At 34.1% G+C, this 18280-nt stretch overlaps 2 pseudogenes; one reads left to right on the top strand and one right to left on the bottom strand.

Moving 5' to 3' along the window:
• The first annotated feature begins 462 nt into the window (after positions 1-462).
• Positions 463-1387, top strand: LOC107148781 (annotated as a pseudogene).
• A 14087-nt stretch (positions 1388-15474) lies between these two features.
• On the bottom strand, positions 15475-16408 carry LOC107148780 (annotated as a pseudogene).
• Positions 16409-18280: the final 1872 nt, after the last annotated feature.

Genomic DNA, 18280 nt, shown 5'->3' with positions numbered 1-18280 from the left:
CTTTCTGAAAGGAACTGAGCAGAAGACGATTTTAACAATAGGGGAATTAACCTTATTAACCTAAAAAATGTTTTCCTGTTTAATGAGTGAGATTGTAGGAGTTAGGTCTGCATATATTAGGAAAACTAGATAAAGTGTGCAGATATTTCTAGCAGGAAATTAGAAAGCCATCCTTTTGTAAAGTAATACATATATATTTAGGATATATATATATCCTAAAAGAGAATTAGGAAAATGAGTATCCAGAAAGGAGATAAGAGTAAGAGGGGTTAGCCTGTGGTTGTGATTGCTACATAAAATGTGAAAACTCTCGAAGGAAAACAAAGCACATACACATCTACTAAGTTGCTGGGTTCTTCATTATCAGTTCAAAATCTGCACTTGATGTGTCCTTATTATTGCTTAATTATTTATCACCTTCACCCCCTTGCAGGTCAGATGGCATCTTAACAGAATTGAACTATGAGGAACCACACATTAGTGACAAACTTCATTATTGTAGGACTGACAGAGGACACAAATTGGGAAATTGTAGTTTTCCTTTTTTGATTTTTAACGTATCTTTTGAGTATTACAGGAAATTTTACCATCATCCTTCTGACCTTGCTGGATCCCCACCTCAAAACTCCCATGTATTTCTTCCTAAGAAATTTTTCCTTCTTAGAAATCACACTGACAACTGCCTGCATCCCTAGATACCTGGTCAGCATAGTCACTAAGGACAAGACTATTTCCCTTGATGCTTGTTTGGCACAGGGACATTTTACTCTTCTTATAGGTATAACACAGTTTTTCCTGTTGGCAGCCATGTCCTGTGACCGCTATGTGGCCATCTGCAAACCCCTTCATTATGCAACCATTATGAGCAGCAGAGTGAGCCACCTGCTGGTTGTTGCTGGGGTAGCAATCTCCCCTGGAGTTATTGTGAGTTTGACACTGGAGTTCTGTGATGGCAATGTTATTGAACATATTTTCTGTGACTATTCTCCTATCCAGAAACTCTCCTGCACAGACACACATGACTTAGAGTTGTCAAATTTTATTTTAGCCGTTATCACCCTCTTGAATACACTGGCTCTGGTATTGTTCTCTTATATCAAAATCATAACAACTGTTCTGAAGATCCCTTCTGCCCAGGAGAGAAAGAAGGCTTTTTCTACCTGTTCCTCCCACCTGATTGTGGTCTCCATCTCTTATGGCAGTTGTATTTTTATGTATATAAAGCCTTCTGCAGAGGAAAGCATATCTTTAAACAAGGGGGGTATCAATGCTTGCTGTTTCCGTTGCACCTGTACTAAATCCTTTCATTTATTCCCTAAGAAATAAGCAAGTGATACAAGCCCTGAGGGATCTAGTAAAGAGATGTACCTTTACAACTTTGAAATAACAGCTTTGGCCTTTGTAAAAGCATATTACTGAAAATTAGTGAAAACTACAGCCTGTACCAGCTATCTTTATAACACATCCCTTTAATTTGTTTGTTTTATATTATGGCAGTCATGAAAATCACCCATAAGGAGACTTTAATGTCTTTCTGGGTATTTTTATTTTTAATAACTTGATGAATCCCCATGGTATTCTTTCTTGAATTGCTCAAATCACTTTATTACTTAAATGTAATTGTGTGATTTTTTGTTCATCAAAATATTCCACTATGAATTCTTATTAGAAATATCACACATGGTTTTCTACAACAAACAAGCCCACTTGTAACTCTGTAAATATTATCTTATTTCATCTTATCAATATCTAAGAAAGACTGCTTTATTAGCAACACAATGTTAATGTTTTATTAAAATATGTGATGTTGCAGGAAGCTAACCTGCCTTCCACCTTCTCTTCCTATTTCTCTTCCCTCTTGCCTTCTGTATTTTTTTCTTCCTTTCTTATTTTTTGAACATTTAGGATGACAGATATTTGCATATACTTTCTTTCTCCTCACTTTTTGTATGTTTTCTATCATCTTTTTAAAACATTTTTTCTTTGTTTCTCTTCTATTTCAGTTAAATATCTAAAGGTATATTCTTGTAATGGTGAGTATTTTATATAGCTCCTGCTACAACTTTTAAATACTATAGACTGGTATCCCATGTCTTTATGCATTTAATCTCCACAACTAAAGAAAACAATAAACAATAGAATCATCAACATGGTGTGTGCCCTCCAGCCCCCATCCTGTGTATGTATGTATTGTATCTATGAGAATCCAATGAATCACCACCAGTACTCATCAATTATGTGCAATTTTATTCTTCTTTTCATGAGTGTGTCTGTATGTTTTGAAGATATGTAATCAGGTTCTAAAATACCACTGATTAACATTAAAATAAATGGGGATAAAAAATCGGCTGTACATTTTTTGTGGGCAAAAAAATATATTCTCCAATTTGAGAACAAAGGAGGAATTTTGAAATGTTTATCATTTTTAAATAGACCTATTTTTTTGAACTTATTTCCTTGTAGATTTTATACTGATTATATTAAAATTTTTCTATTGATGCACAATAATTATACATAATAGTATATTATGCCATATTATGGAATAATAGTGTATTGAGGCATATTCATACATGCACATAACATAATTTGATCAATTTCATTGCCCAGTTTCTGTATTTACCCTCTAGTCTTCTCTCCACCCAATGTCCTGCTTCTATCCTACTAGTTTTCCTTATATTTTCATGAGATGTCTATTTTTCTTTTTTTCTCTCTAGCTTCCACATATGAGAGGAAATCATGAGATCCTTGATTTTTGTATTTGGCTTATTTCACGTGATATGACTCTCATTCCATCTATTTTCCAGCTTATCACATCGTGTCCTTTCATTATTTTTTGTTGTTAAAAATACACACACACACAAACACAATCTTTTTCATTTATGTATACTCAAATTCTAAGGCTGATTGTTTCAGTAGAAATCTCTGTAATTTTGAAAGAAGATTTGGAGAAGTAAGTATCTGAGTTTATGGAAAAGAGATTGACATACATGCTAGGACCAACATTACACCTGGATGGGGACAGAAGCACTTGTGAAGAACAAATGCTAAAATGGAGGTTCACATTCCTTTGTAAAGGCTGAGAATCAGAACACCACAGAGTGCCCCTTTCTCGGCTCCCCACCCCATGCATAGTAGCATCTTTTGAGTAGTCATAATAGTAAAATACAGCCAACAGAGCTACCAAAAGACAGATTCATTTTGGAAACAGTACAAAGAGAAGAGCCAAACTCACATGAGAAGAAAGAATCCAAATGGAGGTATATATCTGTACCCACCCTCCAACATAACTTTGATGAAATATTCTGCCCCCAAAATATAAGTATTACAAAGAAATGCCTTTCTTGTAGTTACTGAAGTTAACCACAGTAATAGCAAGCTTGAAGCAGAGCCCATCTCCTGGCTGGATTATGCAAATGTCCTCAAGAAATATTCAAAGAATTAATGGCTGATAATTTTCCAAAATTGATGGCACACACAAAATAACAGACCTAAAATGTTCAGAGAATACCAAGAATTAGAAAACTGTGGAGCAAAACAGACCTAGGCATATTACATGAAAGCTGCCCAACAACTAAGACAAAAGGAAGAAGCACCAGGCTGCCAGAGGCAGAAATTGTTTCAAAGGAACAAGGGTAAGAATCATGGCAGATGCTCATGTGAAACCCTGAAAGACAAAAGATAATGTCATGACATCTTTAAGTTCCGAAAGAAAAAAGGCAAGTTGACTTAGATATTTTCTATACACAGCAAAAATACTCATTAAAAGGGAAAAAATAATTTGTCATGCAAATACAAACTAAAGTTTTTATTTACCAAAATATCTAATGTACAAGAAATGTTAAGGAAAGCCTTCCAGCTAGAAGGAACTTCACACTAGTAAGAATTTGGATCTCTATAAAGAAATAGTTGTAATTGAACTAAACGAAGATAAAAGAAAACTGTCTTTTTAATGTATGGCTATTAAAACTGTGTGACATGTTTAAACACATTTAAAAGTGAATAAAAGACAGGATTTGGTGATATATTGTTACAAAAATCTCACAGTACACTATAAATGTTACTGTTGTTGAATGTTGAATTGAAATGTTACACTAGAAATTGTTATTGTTGTTGTTGTTGTTATTAGTAGTGGTAGTAGTAATAGTAGTAGTAGTAATAGTAGTAGTAGTAGTAGTAGTAGTAGTAGTATTTTGGGTAGTAGAGATTGAACTCAGAGGAACTCAACCACTGAGCCACATCCCCAGCCCTATTTTGTATTTTACTACAGATGGTCTCACTGAGTTTCATAGTGCCTTTCCATTGCTGAGGCTGACTTTAAACTCATGATCCTCCTGCATTTGATTTAAATGCTGATTAGTTAAAATGTATATTGTACACTGTGAAGAAATCTTTATAAATAAAAAATATATCATGATATAAATTATATAAACAGAGTGTACATAATAGAAAAATAATGTGTCCATTAAAACCAAGAGAAGGCAGAATAACAGAAAAAGAAGAAAAGGACAAATGGAAATACAGATGATTCCTGACTTGTGATGTTTAGACGTTTTACCTTTATGAAGGCAAAAAAGTGATATGCATTCTCTAGAACCTAGCAAAATTAATATGATACTCTCATGACTCTGGCAGTGGCAGCCAGGTAGCTCCCTGTCAGAGACAAAATCACAGGGTCACCATGTGTAAAAGAGGCTTTGTTACCTAACTGTAAGCTAATGTAATTGTTCTGAGTACATTTGAAGTAGGCAAGGCAGGACTGTGATGTTCAGTTGGTTATTTGTATTAAATGAATTTTTTATATGATATTTTTAATTTTCATAAGATTTATTAAAACATAACCCCAATAAATATCAAGGGCATTCTAATTGTCACACTTGTGTTTTATTTTTTATTTTTTTGCCTTATTTGATTAAATACTTAGCTGATGATGTTGAATAAGAGGTGAGAGAGAATATCGTGGTCCTGCATTTCAGGGAAAAGTCTCAAGTTTATCCGCATTAAGTATAATGTTAGTTTTCTGTTTATTAGGTGAATATTTTTTTTTAAATTTTTTATTGTGGGTTGTTCAAAACGTTACAAATTTCTTGGCATATCATATTTGACACTTTGATTCAAGTGGGTTATGAACTCCCACCTTCACCCCATACACAGATTGCAGAATCACATCAGTTACACATCCATTGATTTACAATTGCCATCCTAGTGTCTGTTGTGCTCCGCTGCCTTGAATATTCTTATTAAGTTATGAAAGATTTCCTCCTATCACTAAGACTTTGAGATGAATCTGGCTTTGTCTTTTTTTTTTAAGAATTGTCTTTCTAAATCACTTGCTATCCAGTAACCATACTGTCTTTTAACCTGGTGATATTTTTTAGCCTGGTGATAAGATTATTTAAAGTTGACATTAACAATTGAACTAGACTTGAATATCTGGAATAAATTGCATCCATTCTTGACATTTAATTATCTTCACATATTGTTAGATATTATTTACTAATATTTTGCTGAGAAATTCTGTCACTATGTTCATAAGAGATATTTGTAGCCTTCCTTCCTTTCAATGACTTTACATGGTTTTTGTATCAGATTAATGCTGGTATTATAGAATAATAAGACATGTGCATTCTTCTTTTATATTCTGAAAAATTGTAGGCAATTCATATGTTTTCATATTTATGCCAATTGAATTCACCAATAAAATCCTTTGGACCTAGTTTTTTTGTTTTGAAAAGCTTTTAATGAATGACTCATTTCTTTAATACAGACGAACTTGTTCAGATTGTTCTCTGTGTGGGATGTGACAGCTTCTATTTTTGAGGAATCAAAAGGTTCATTTCATCTACAGTTTCAAGTTATGGGCACAAAGTTTTCATTACCAAGTTTATTACTTTATGATTATTATTTATGATTATTTGCTGAATCAGTAGTGATGACCACTGATTTCTTATTTCATTAATTTTTATCTTCCTTTTTTGGCATATTTTGTTCAATTTAATTAGTATTTATCAATGTTATCAATTTACCCTTCTTTTCCTAAGTATAAATTTCATTAATGTTTGCTTTTTTTCTGTTACTTACTTAATTTTTCTTCTTTTTTCCTTAAAAGTGCTCTTCTGGCAATATTTTATAAATGTCTATAATTTTCCTAAATTTTATATTGCTACACCAGCTTTTTTTTGACTAGTTTGAGAATAATATTAACTTTTTCATTCCTTTACTTTTAACCCAATTGAATCTTTTTACTTAAATTTGGTGTATTTGTAGATTACTTAAATTGGTTTTTCCTCAGAAATTCTCTTTTTTGGTGGAAGAATACTGGGGATTGAACCCAGGGACTATTTGCCACTGAGCCCCATCCCCAGCCCTTTTTAATTTTTATTTTGGATTCTGCAAAAGTTCTTTATTTTGATCATGCTGGTGAATACATAATTGCATAAATATTATATGTTCCATAAAATTGTGTAAGGATGAAATTTGTACAATTACCTGAGCAAAAATAAAAGATAAAGCCAAACAAAGAGGTAATTTTGATAGTGTGAACAAGAAAACTACAGCAATATCAATAAAGTTGATGAGTCTTGGGGATAGATATATTTGCTAATATATAAACTTGAAAATCCAATTACTGATGGTGTTTGTATGTTATTCCGGATTTATGCATAATTTTTCCTTATTATATAGAAATTTGCATTATTGATTTTGTATACTTTCTCTATAATACTCATTTAACAATAAAAATAGTGTCATGAGTTTTATTTTAAAATGTCTATTTTCCACCATATCCAAATTATCTAATTTTTGTTTTATGTTTATAATACACAGTTAAGTGTAAATGTGTAATGTGTCATTTTATTTTCAAATTATTTTTACATATGATTAATTGAAAATTGGAAAGTTACTGCTTTTCACTTAGGGATATGAACACATTATTTGTGTGTAGAAAGCTCACCTTGGGATCAGGTCTTCTCTAGGGAGTGTAATGCCTTTTGGAATTTAATCCTTCCAGATTAAATTCTTAGGTCCTTAAGGCCTATATGTTACTGTGTGACCACAGAAACATTTTACTACCATGTTGGTGCTAGATGGGCAGATGTATGGGAAAGGCAAGACTGATTTTAATTACCTGAACTATAGTGATGATAATAAGGTGTTTATAAAGATTAAATGATATAATATGTATGCAATATATGTATTAATTTCAATGAAAGAATCTGGATTAGTAAGTAATGAATCATCTTCCTCCTGATTCACCTTCACATTTCAGCTTCAGTTTATTGCAATCAAATTGAAAACAAAACTTTGGAAATGAATAATATTGTCCTTTATGTAGTTTTGAAATTGACCTCATAATTTTGTTCCAAGGTTAATGTACGCAGATTATGTAATTTGCATCTTGCATGTAATCTCCATGGTAGATGCTGGTTTAGATGATTTTGTGACTCTTTTTCATTATGTAAGAGATTAATTCTTTGGTTAGTATTTTAAAGAGATCTAGAAGCAGCTACACTCCTGTGAGTGGAGCAGTCCTTGAGAAAGGACATTGCTTCCTGATAGTCCCTTTTCCCCACTTCCCACTTGCCAGTTGCTTGCAACTAAAACACTCAGGGGTCACTCCAGGGAAACTGGGCTAACTGGGCTGCGTGAAATAAACACACAAGAGACAGAAATACTTTTTTTCTTTGGGGGTGCTGTGACGGCTCCTCTGACATTAAGGGTCCCCAGAAATAGAGAGAGAGCAAAAGCTGACCCCTTTTATTGAGGAGAAGCTATTCAAATGAAGCAAGGGGTCAGGTTTCAAGGGGCTGAGTCTAGTTTCTTGATGTCTGCTGTCAGCAAGTTGACTGACATCTAGGTAGGCCACACCCAAGGGCACAGTAAGAGAAAGGGACACACAAAAGGCATTTCCATGGAACATTCTGTACTAAACAGGGCAAGGGGTAATATTACAAAGGAACAGGTGAGCATAGCTCCACCCATGGGAATGTAGGAAGGCANTTTAGCAATTATTTCTAAATAAAAAATAACAATTTTTAGTGTTAGATTTCAGCATGGAGGCGAGAATAGCATTTGTGTAGCTATTATAGTAATGCCAGTGTCGGACTCACAGAATATATCTATGAGTTGTTCCCTTCACAAGCTAAAGAAAAATTGTACTGAAACCTTCCATTCATCTAAAAAAATGTGTGCACATATTTTTGCTGCTCCCAAACTTTTACCTAGAGAAAATGTGGCATATATACACAATGGAGTTTTACTCAGCCATAAAGAAAAATTAAATTATATCATTTGTAGAAAATGGATGGAACTGGAGCACATCATGCTATCTGAAATAAGCCAGATTCAGAAGGTCAAGGGTTCCATGTTCTCTTACATGTGCAAGCTAGAGAGACAAAAAGGAGAAAAAGGATCTCATGAGAATAGAAGGGAGATCAGTAGTGTAGAGAAGGAAGATTAGGGGGAAGGAGGAGAGGAAGGATTGGAGAATACATGAGGGAATGAAATAGACTAAACTGTACTGTGTGTAGAAATATATCACAGTGAGGCCTACTATTATGTGTGATTGCAATTCACCAGTAAAATATTTTTAAAAAATAAAAAAGTACAAATAAAAGGATTAAATTAGAGTTTATTGTGTTTAACATTTTATATTTATATGTGTATTTATATATAAATGTCATTGTGTATACTTATATGAAAATATTCACATATATATATATATATATATATATATATATATATATATATATATTCAAATGCATAGATGTGTATATACTTGTTTGTAACTTGTGTATGTCTAGGAAACTCTGAAGAATTTGATTTTTTTCTTTTCTCCTTCTTTATTGAATAATGGTCATAAGAATATAGGTATTTTGAAATTTGCCTTGGTACATTGTTTCTTTCAACTATTAAATATTGAGGATGCAGGAGTGGAATGCCACATGAAACTTTAGAGGGCGTACACTAGTTATAAGCATGTACACACATCTATACACTTATATGCAACATTTGAATATATGTATAAACACATAATGTATATATTTGAACACACACACACACAATACTCTTGTGGATCTCTATGTTCTGGAAGATGAAAACTAAGAGCAAATAATAGTTAGCAGCATAACATGGGCATCTGGAAAGAAAGACTTGGTACTGAGGATGGCCTATATTTACTGTTTCTAAAGACAGCAGCTTTCTGAGCCTTCATTCATTCATCCATCTACTTCCTTAGTGAATAAAAAATATTTCATTAAATTTGTGGACTGTGGGCACAGGTTAATGATATAAAATTTTGCTTCATTTGGACTACATATGACTCATTGCAAAGTACTTAATGTTAGAAACTTAATCAGCACACCAGTCAACTTTATAAACAATAATTTCTTTATAAAATACATGTAATGCTTTTTAATAACATCCAGATAAAATAACAGGAGAAAAGTTTAAGGAATTAAATATGCCATTAAATGTACTCACACAGTTTCTAACTTATGCATAGTTCCTAATAGTAATCCTTTTCTTACAGAGCTTTGTCTAATAGTATTTTTGGCCACTTAAAGTCTAATAAATATACAGTGCTTTGTCCGGTGTTCTATAAACAGTACTTCAAAAGGCAATTAGTTTCATTTGTTGTCCAACAATAAACCTTGTTCATAGAGAAATTGATATATTTTCTGTGCTTCCCTGCAATCCCTCCTTTTTTTATTGGTTGTTCAAAACATTACAAAGCTCTTGACATATCATATTTCATACATTAGATTCAAGTGGGTTATGAACTCCCATTTTTACCCCAAATACAGATTACAGAATCACATCGGTTACACATCCACATTTTTACATAATGCCATATTAGTAACTGTTGTATTCTGCTACCTTTCCTATCCTCTACTATCCCCCCTCCCCTCCCCTGCCATCTTCTCTCTCTACCCCATCTACTGTAATTCATTTCTCTCCTTGTTTTTTTTTTTCCCATTCCCCTCACAGCCTCTTATATGTAATTTTGTATAACAATGAGGCTTCTATGTTTGGGATCGGGGTCCCTGATGACATTATGACTGTGGCATGCTTGGTGCCTGAGAAAGTTTCTATGCAAAGGCATAGGTGGCCTGGTTGCTATGGTAATACTCTCCATATTAGAGTCTTATCAGCTTTGCCCTTAATCTTAGGCACATAACTCCTGGGAATAAAGACACTTGCTTGCTTGATAACTACAAGGTTTCACCAAGCTCTGGTGCTCCTGGAGCTGCCCACTTAACAGTAACTTCAGACAATGGGCCTTCTTGAGAACTACACAAACCTCCTAACTTTGCATATTTTAACTATGAAATGTACTGCAGAATAAGAAACCTTACTGATACTCTAAACAATAATGTGGTTATGGTACTCATGACCTAGTGTAACCTATTTTTATAAATAAACGTGGCTGCTTGGACAAAGGGCCACTCTGCCACCTTCCCTGCCCTTGCACCTTGTCTCTGTGTCTCCTTTCTTTGAGATTGTTTACAATTGGCACCCAACGTGGGGCATAAACCCATGACCCTGGGATTAAGGATCCCATGCTCTACCAATTGAGCTCTTTTCCATCTCTTCTCAACAGGCTCATGCTATAGTCAAAATTGTTCTCACCTTTCGGGACCCTATGTAAAAATGTGTAAATCCACAAGTTCCACTTTCTAATACACTTTGACAAATGGAGGTTACCCATTTCCCTTCTTTTCATCCTTACTCCTTTCTTCATGTTTTTTATTGATAAATCATTCTAAGTTCATTTGGGCTAGTGCCCAAAGGTCTAATAAGGTATCTACTTACATTTCTCATTGTTTTGCCACCATGAGCAAGCTAGTCATTTAAAAATGGATATAACCCTACAGATATATCTCATGCTTTTATACAACTTTGTAATCAATAAAATATATATTTAAATCATAAAATTCCTCATATCCTGCTGGACATGCTTTGGTTAAACAAATACATCATACTCTTAAAACTTACCTCTTAATATAAAATAAAAAAGGGCATCTAACCAACCCAGATTCCCTTCAATAGATGAATGGATAAAAAAATGTGTCATTTATACACAATGGAATATTACTCAGCACTAAAAAACAACAAAATTGTGGCATTTGCAGGGAAATGGATGGCATTAGAGCAGATTATGCTAAGTGAAGCTAGCCAATCCCTAAAAAGCAAATGCAGAATATCTTCTTTGATATAAGAGGGGCAACTCAAAACAGAGCAGGGAGGAAGAGCATGAGAAGAAGATTACCATTAAATAGGGACGAGAGGTGCATGGGAATGGGAGAGAGAAGGGGAATTGCATGGAAGATGGTAGGAGACCCTCATTGTTATGCAAAATTACATATAAAATGGTGTGAGGGGGAAGAAAAAACAGAGAGAGAGTCACAGTAGATTGGGTAGAAAAGGGGAGGGGAGGGGAGGGGGGGATAGGAAGGGCAGCACAATTCAATAGACACTAGTATGGCCCTATGTATAAATGGGGCTGTATAACCAATGTGATCCTGCAATCTGTACACGTGGAAAAATAAGATTAAGATTATGTACCCCATTTGAATCAAATGTATGATATGTCAAGATCATTGTAATGTTTTGAGCAACTAATAAAAAATGTAAAAAAATTAAAAAGGGCATCTAGCCTCCCTCATATTAATAATGCTTTAAATATTGTTTTATTTTCGGTTAATGCACTCAACATACAATACAAACTTTATACTCACAATTGGTTACCTTCTTTGGATAGATATTTTATTCCCACCAGCCATTACCAAAAATTTATGTAACATATAGTTTTCCACCAGACCCAGGAGGACAAGACCCTTCGCCTCTGATCACATGGAGATAAGGGACTTCACAACCTGATCCCCAAGTTTTGTTTGATTGTGAATAAAGAGAATATCACCAAACAAAAGGACAAAGATCACTCTCCTCTAAAGAGAAGATACACTGAAAGAGTATCCCAAGCTACTAGACTTCAAGTGACTTGGGGAAATACAAAATCATTAACAACATCAGTTCAACAGCTGTTGGCTCAAATGGGGTTAAAATGTCCTCCAGAAAACTTAGTTACTGCTTTGATTGCTAAACTCACACAGAACTTTGTAAATGGTTTGGTCTTAACAATAATGTTGTTCTATTGTTGTATCTCACCTATGGAAATTCAGTACAGTCAGACTCCTTGACTTTTAAAACCCATTATACTATCTGGGTTCACTTGGCTAAAATTGTTATATACCTACAAAAATGTCTCATGGTACCCATTGTTGTCTTAACAGGCTAACAGTTCTTACCATCCATACAGGATTTAACAGGCCATCATCCTGCATAATGGATTCATAAAAGGGCTATTACCCTTGATAAAAACTGTGATGATTCAGTGAGATTCTCTCTAAGACAAAATTTGACACTTTGACATTGTCCTTAGTGGGTATACCTGGACTAGCTGTTGGGGCTTACAAAACCAGCATAAAACTGGGCTGTGCTATGGCAAATAATATTGATTTTACCTCTGTGTCAATTAATATGCTTCATGAAGAACAAAAACAACATCATCAAACCATATTTGACAATTGGGCTGCAATTGATTATTTGTTATTATTACATCATAAAGGATTTCAAGAGTTTAATAATATGTGTTGCTTTAACTTAAGTCTTAATGGTAATTGTATTTCAAAGGAGTTAAATTACTTTAATGATATCATTGATAAGATCGGACAAGGTGATGAAGGTTTAGGCTTATTGGATTGGCTAACTTCGTGTTTACCCAACTTTGCTTAGGTCAAGCACTTATTCATACCTGGATGTTTACTAATACTGGAATTGTTATGTTGTACTTGCTGCTGTCAATACCTACCCTATTTTTTTTTGCCTCCAGCAACTTTAAGAAGGAAACACACATTATTCACCCAAATGCCATAAACAAAACAAAACAAAAACAAGAAAGGGGAGCCATAGGGGTTCTGTGTTTGGGATTGAGGTCCCTGATGGCTGTAGCATGCTTGGTGCCTTGGAAAGTTTCTGTGCAAAGGCATAGGATGCCCAGTTTCTACAGTAATGCCCTCCAGGCTAGAGTCTTATCAGCTTCAACCTTAATCTTAGGCACATAATTCCTGGGAATAAAGGAACTTGCTTGTTTGATAACTACATTGCTTTTCCATGCTCTGGTTCTCCTGGAGCTGTGCGCCTAAAAGTAACTTCAGACAATGGACCTCGTTGAGAACTGCACAAACCTCTAAACATTACATATTGTAACTATGAAATGTAAGTGCAGAATAACCAACCTTACTGATATTCTAAACAATAATGTGGTTGTGGTACAAAAGACCTAATGTAACCTATTGTTATGAATAAACGTGGCTACTCGGACAAAGGGCCACTCTGCCACCTCCCCTGCCCTGCATCTTGTCTCTGTGTCTCCTTTCTTTGAGATTCTTTACAATTATTCACACGTTTCTGCCACTCTCCTCAACGACTGAATGGTATTAATTATTTTAATTTTGGAAGATGTTGAAGATAGCATTATTAAATGACTGTACCTAAACAGTTCTCTTAGCATTGTGTGGAATAGAGATAAAGAAAAATAATTTTTATGAAAGCATAAATATAATATAGAAAGTAGATACATAGAACTGGAAAATACCACCACAATTCCTGAGTTATCAAGTTGCTTCTAACAGAAGAAGAAGAAGAAGAAGAAGAAGAAGAAGAAGAAGAAGAAGAAGAAGAAGAAGAAGAAGAAGAAGAAGAAGAAGAAGAAGAAGAAGAAGAAGAAGAAGAAGAAGAAGAAGAAGAAGAAGAAGAAGAAGAAGAAGAAGAAGAAGAAGAAGAAGAAGAAGAAGAAGAAGAAGAAGAAGAAGAAGAAGAAGATGTTAATGACAAATGTGGTTTACTTTTATAGAAACATAAATAAGTAGATTGTTTTAGAAAAATATTGATGGCTGTGGTGGCAAAGGCCTATAATCCCAGCAGCAGGAGGATCACAAGTTCAAAGTCAGTCTCAGCATCTTAGTGAGATCCTGTCTCAAAATAAAAAATAAAAAGGACTGGAGATGTGGCTCAGTGGTTAAGTGCCCCTGGGTTTCATCCCTGATATCAATGAAGCAGTAATGAAAAAAAAAGAAAGAAAAACATTAAGGCATTTATTCTTAAATTAGAGGAATTTAATTAAGTAGAAAACAAGATAGAAAATGTTATGCAACGTTAAAAAATAACTCCTATCCTCTTTTTCTATTCTAATTAAATTATCTCTTTTTGTTTCACCTTTCCAAGTAAGTGTACATATACAGACACACATACAATTAAGACTCTTCCAAAATTGTCTGGTTGTATAATAATTATTTAGACTTCATGGGTGATAATCTCTCGGTTTTTTTTTTTTTCTCTTTATCTTTCTCTCATTTTTTTCTTGCAATAAGGGTGATTAAACCCAGGTCCTCAGGCATGCTAGGCAAGTGCTCTACTAGTTAGATCCCTAGTGACAGATCTTAATAATTATAATTTTGTTTTAGCCAATCACCACCTGTTGTAATTTCAAGTGATTCAATGTTCAGTGGATGAATGTTGCTTTGTTGAGTATTTTCATTATCTAGAACATGAGCAATGTTTCATGGAAATGTGAATTAAGGAAGTTCCAGTGTGAGATAATGTTAAGAAATTTTCATCCTTAGCAACCTTTTAACTTTGCTTGAATCAACTTCCAAGATGATTATTCACTAATGAAAATCAATTGACTATGTGTTTTTGAATCATGCAGACAATAATGTGACATTGTCCCATGATTACAAAAACAGCATGAGACAGTGAATGCTACATACATACAATTTCTGTATGCTTGAAGGAAGACTTTTTAATGAAATATTACAGTGTAAATAATAAAAATTATTATAAATAATTTATTGAAAGTCTATAAAAATGACCACCAATGTTTGTCTGATGTATTTTTCATAAAACCTCAGCAATCAGAATTTTATTGGTTTACAATATTTTACAATAATATTTCACCTTATAGCATAAGGCTGACCTTTGAACAATTCTGGGCTTAGGGTTGATGAATCCCTGCACAGTTTAAAATTAATGTCTAACATTGACTTTCCCAAAGATTAGTTACTGATAGCCTGCTGCTAATTGGAGGCCTTACTGAGGACATGAACAGTCAACACAAACTTCTCATAAGAAAATGATTTTATGAGTAAATTCTCAATCTATCTTGATTTGATATGAGAAACAGTGGGGATTATTGATTTACCTAAAATGTAGCTACACAGGTGCAAGATCAAGTGCTCTGTCTATTACCTTAAAATAGTTAAGACTCTGTTTTTAGGATAACTGGGACAAGAGGTGTTGGTGATATATAAATATGTCTAAGCAAAGAAGCAAAATGAGGTGTTCAGAAAGAATTTATAGGTAATTTTTCATTCAGTTTTGCCTCAAGAGGTCCATTTTCCCACAGAATCACATTCATTAACTTGCAGAAAATACCATCCTCTGGACCATGCTCTTGAAGGCCTGCTTTACTTGCTGATTTCTTAGTGTATATATGAAGGGGTCAGGAGAGGAGCCTCTGAAGTGTTGAGCACAGCTACTCCTTTGCTTAATGTCACCCTCTCCCTTGCAGAGGGCTTAATGTACATGAAGATGCAGCTGCCATAAGAGAGGGAGACAACCATCATGTGGGAGGAACAAGTGGAAAAGGCTTTTTTCCTTTAATTTGTAGAAGGAATTTTCAGAATTGTCCGGATGATATTTGTGTAGGAGAGAATACCTAATGTGAAGGTGAACATGAGTGTTACCACAGCTAAAAAGAACACCATGAGTTCTAAAAAGTGAGTGTTTGTTTAAGAAAGCTGCAGAATTGGAGGAGAGTCAAGATAAAATGATAAATCATATTGGAGGCACCAAAATCCAACTGCAGCAGAAGGAGGATTGGTGGAAAGATGATCAGGAATCCTGCAAGCCATGAGCTGAAGACAAGAAGGATGCAGACTCTGCTGCTCATGATGGTCTTGTAATGAAGAGGTTTGCAGATGGCCACGTAGCGATCATAGGACATAGCATCCAAGAGGTAAAATTCTGTCACTCCCAAGAAGATGAAAAAAAATAACTGAGCCACACAACCATTGTAAGAAATGGTTCTGTCTCCTGTCACAATAATGACAAGGAATCTGGGGATGCAGACAGAAGTGAACGAAATTTCTAGGAAGGAGAAGTTCCGAAGGAAGAAATACATGGGTGTCTGCAGATGAGGATCTGAAAGGGTGAGGATGATAATGATCAGGTTCCCAGTCACACTTAGCATGTAGGTAACAAGAAGAAACACGAAAAGTACAACCTGCCACTGTGGGTCCTTTGTCAGTCCAAGAAGAATAAAATCTGTCACTGCAGTGGAATTTCTCATTATTTTTTTCTCTTTATCAAGGTGTCCTCTAGTTAATTGTAAAGTATGTGAAGAAATAAGAAATATACTATCCTAATAGAGAAACAGAAAGAAATTTTTTTTTCTGTGTCTGGCTTATTTCACTTAGAATAATGTCCTTCAGGATTATCCATGATGTCACAAATGCCAATGAGGCAGTATCTTTGTTATAAAGCTGAATAATATTCCATTGTTTGTGTAGATGTATATACGTATAAATACTTTTATATTATGGTATATTTAAAATATATATTGTAATATGCCGTGACCCCTCGCCGGCAAGGGAAAACACGACACAGGATTCTTCCTTCAGCAGTTTATTCAGGCCTTGATTCATGTATCATCTTCTAGTGACCCGTCGCCGAGCGCCCAAGCACAGCCTAATAAAGCCTCCAGCATACCAATCTTAAGCTGCCACGTGGACCTTTCCCATAGGGTGGTAAGGGATTGCGTGCCAATTCTCCATATTAGGAGTTGTTTATCACAGGCCACAGTGGAAGCCAGCGCCATCTTCTAATGGCGGCCACGGTCTAATTAGAACGGCTCACCACAGTAATATCTTCAAAAGGTACAGATTTGTGGGTATGAAAAATAGATAAGACTAGAGAACTAATATTGGTACTACAGTTAATACTATATTGTATCCTAAAAATGTGATTTGAGAGCAAATTTTAGGTGCTCTTGTGATAAGAAAACAATCAAACTTGACTTAGTAATCATTTTACTAAGCATATATATTTATTTATATATTTATATATAAAAACATGATTATACACCTTAAACATATACAAAACAGAATAACATGTAAACACATATAATTTTAAAACAATTCCTATTTGTTGTTTTAGAAAAAAATGATTTTTTAGTACATTGACACAAAATACTTTTTTTTAAAATCTGTTATCACAAATATTAGTTATTCCTTTATTTTCTTTATTGTATTTTCACAATTTTAGTATAAATCTCTGTCTTTTGAATATTTCAATATATTCATTGAAAACAAAGAAAAATAATAAAAATTTTGAAAGTAAAATCTTTTAAAAAAACAAACACAAAAACACTTGAGAACTCACTCTCCATGTAACACAGTACGTTTTGATGTTGCTTTCCTCTTCATTAAAAAATACTTTATAACTTTAACAAATTTATTTCTCTTCCTGCATTCAAACCACTACAAACTATCAGGATAAGTCAATCATCCAAAGCAATGTGTCCATGATAATCATATATGGAGATGTCTAATGAATGGGAGGATGCTACCAGTCTAAGTCCAAAGTTTGTATTGCATGACAACTACCAATCTGTTAAAATGGCCTCTGGTACGGCAGGAGATGTGGTTCAGTGGTAGAGTGCTTACATGGCATGAGTGTGGCCCTGGGTTCAATCCTTAGCACCACATATAAATAAATAAATAAATTAAATAAATAAAAATTCCATTTACAACTAAAATTATTTTTTTAAAAGGGGTCTCTGTTATATAAAGCCATATTTAAATTTAAATTTTCACCAATTTTACTTTTATAAACTGGAGACACTCTGATTTGTCTTCTTTTCCAAACAATAAAGCACTTTCCCACATTATTTCTTTTTTTGTGGATGATGAATGGGATAGTTCAATATTCAAGGTAAGATTTGAGGGGAAAAAAACTATTTTCTTTTGCATCTCATAGCACTCTTGGTGTTATACAAAATTTGTTCATGTTAAAAATTATTTAATTTTTTCAGATATACCTTGACATAAGATCATTTTCAAAATTCTTAAGTATCCAGACAAATTGCCTATGTCTGTATTTCTCTGTTCCTTTCTATGTTTTCCATAGTTATCAGTGCTCTAGAACAGAAAAACATTTCTTC

Source organism: Marmota marmota, unplaced genomic scaffold (assembly GCF_001458135.2).
Source record: "Marmota marmota marmota unplaced genomic scaffold, marMar, whole genome shotgun sequence".
Taxonomy (NCBI): Eukaryota; Metazoa; Chordata; class Mammalia; order Rodentia; family Sciuridae; genus Marmota; species Marmota marmota.
Note: the sequence above shows the minus strand (reverse complement) of the source record. Positions and strands in the feature narration are given on the sequence as shown.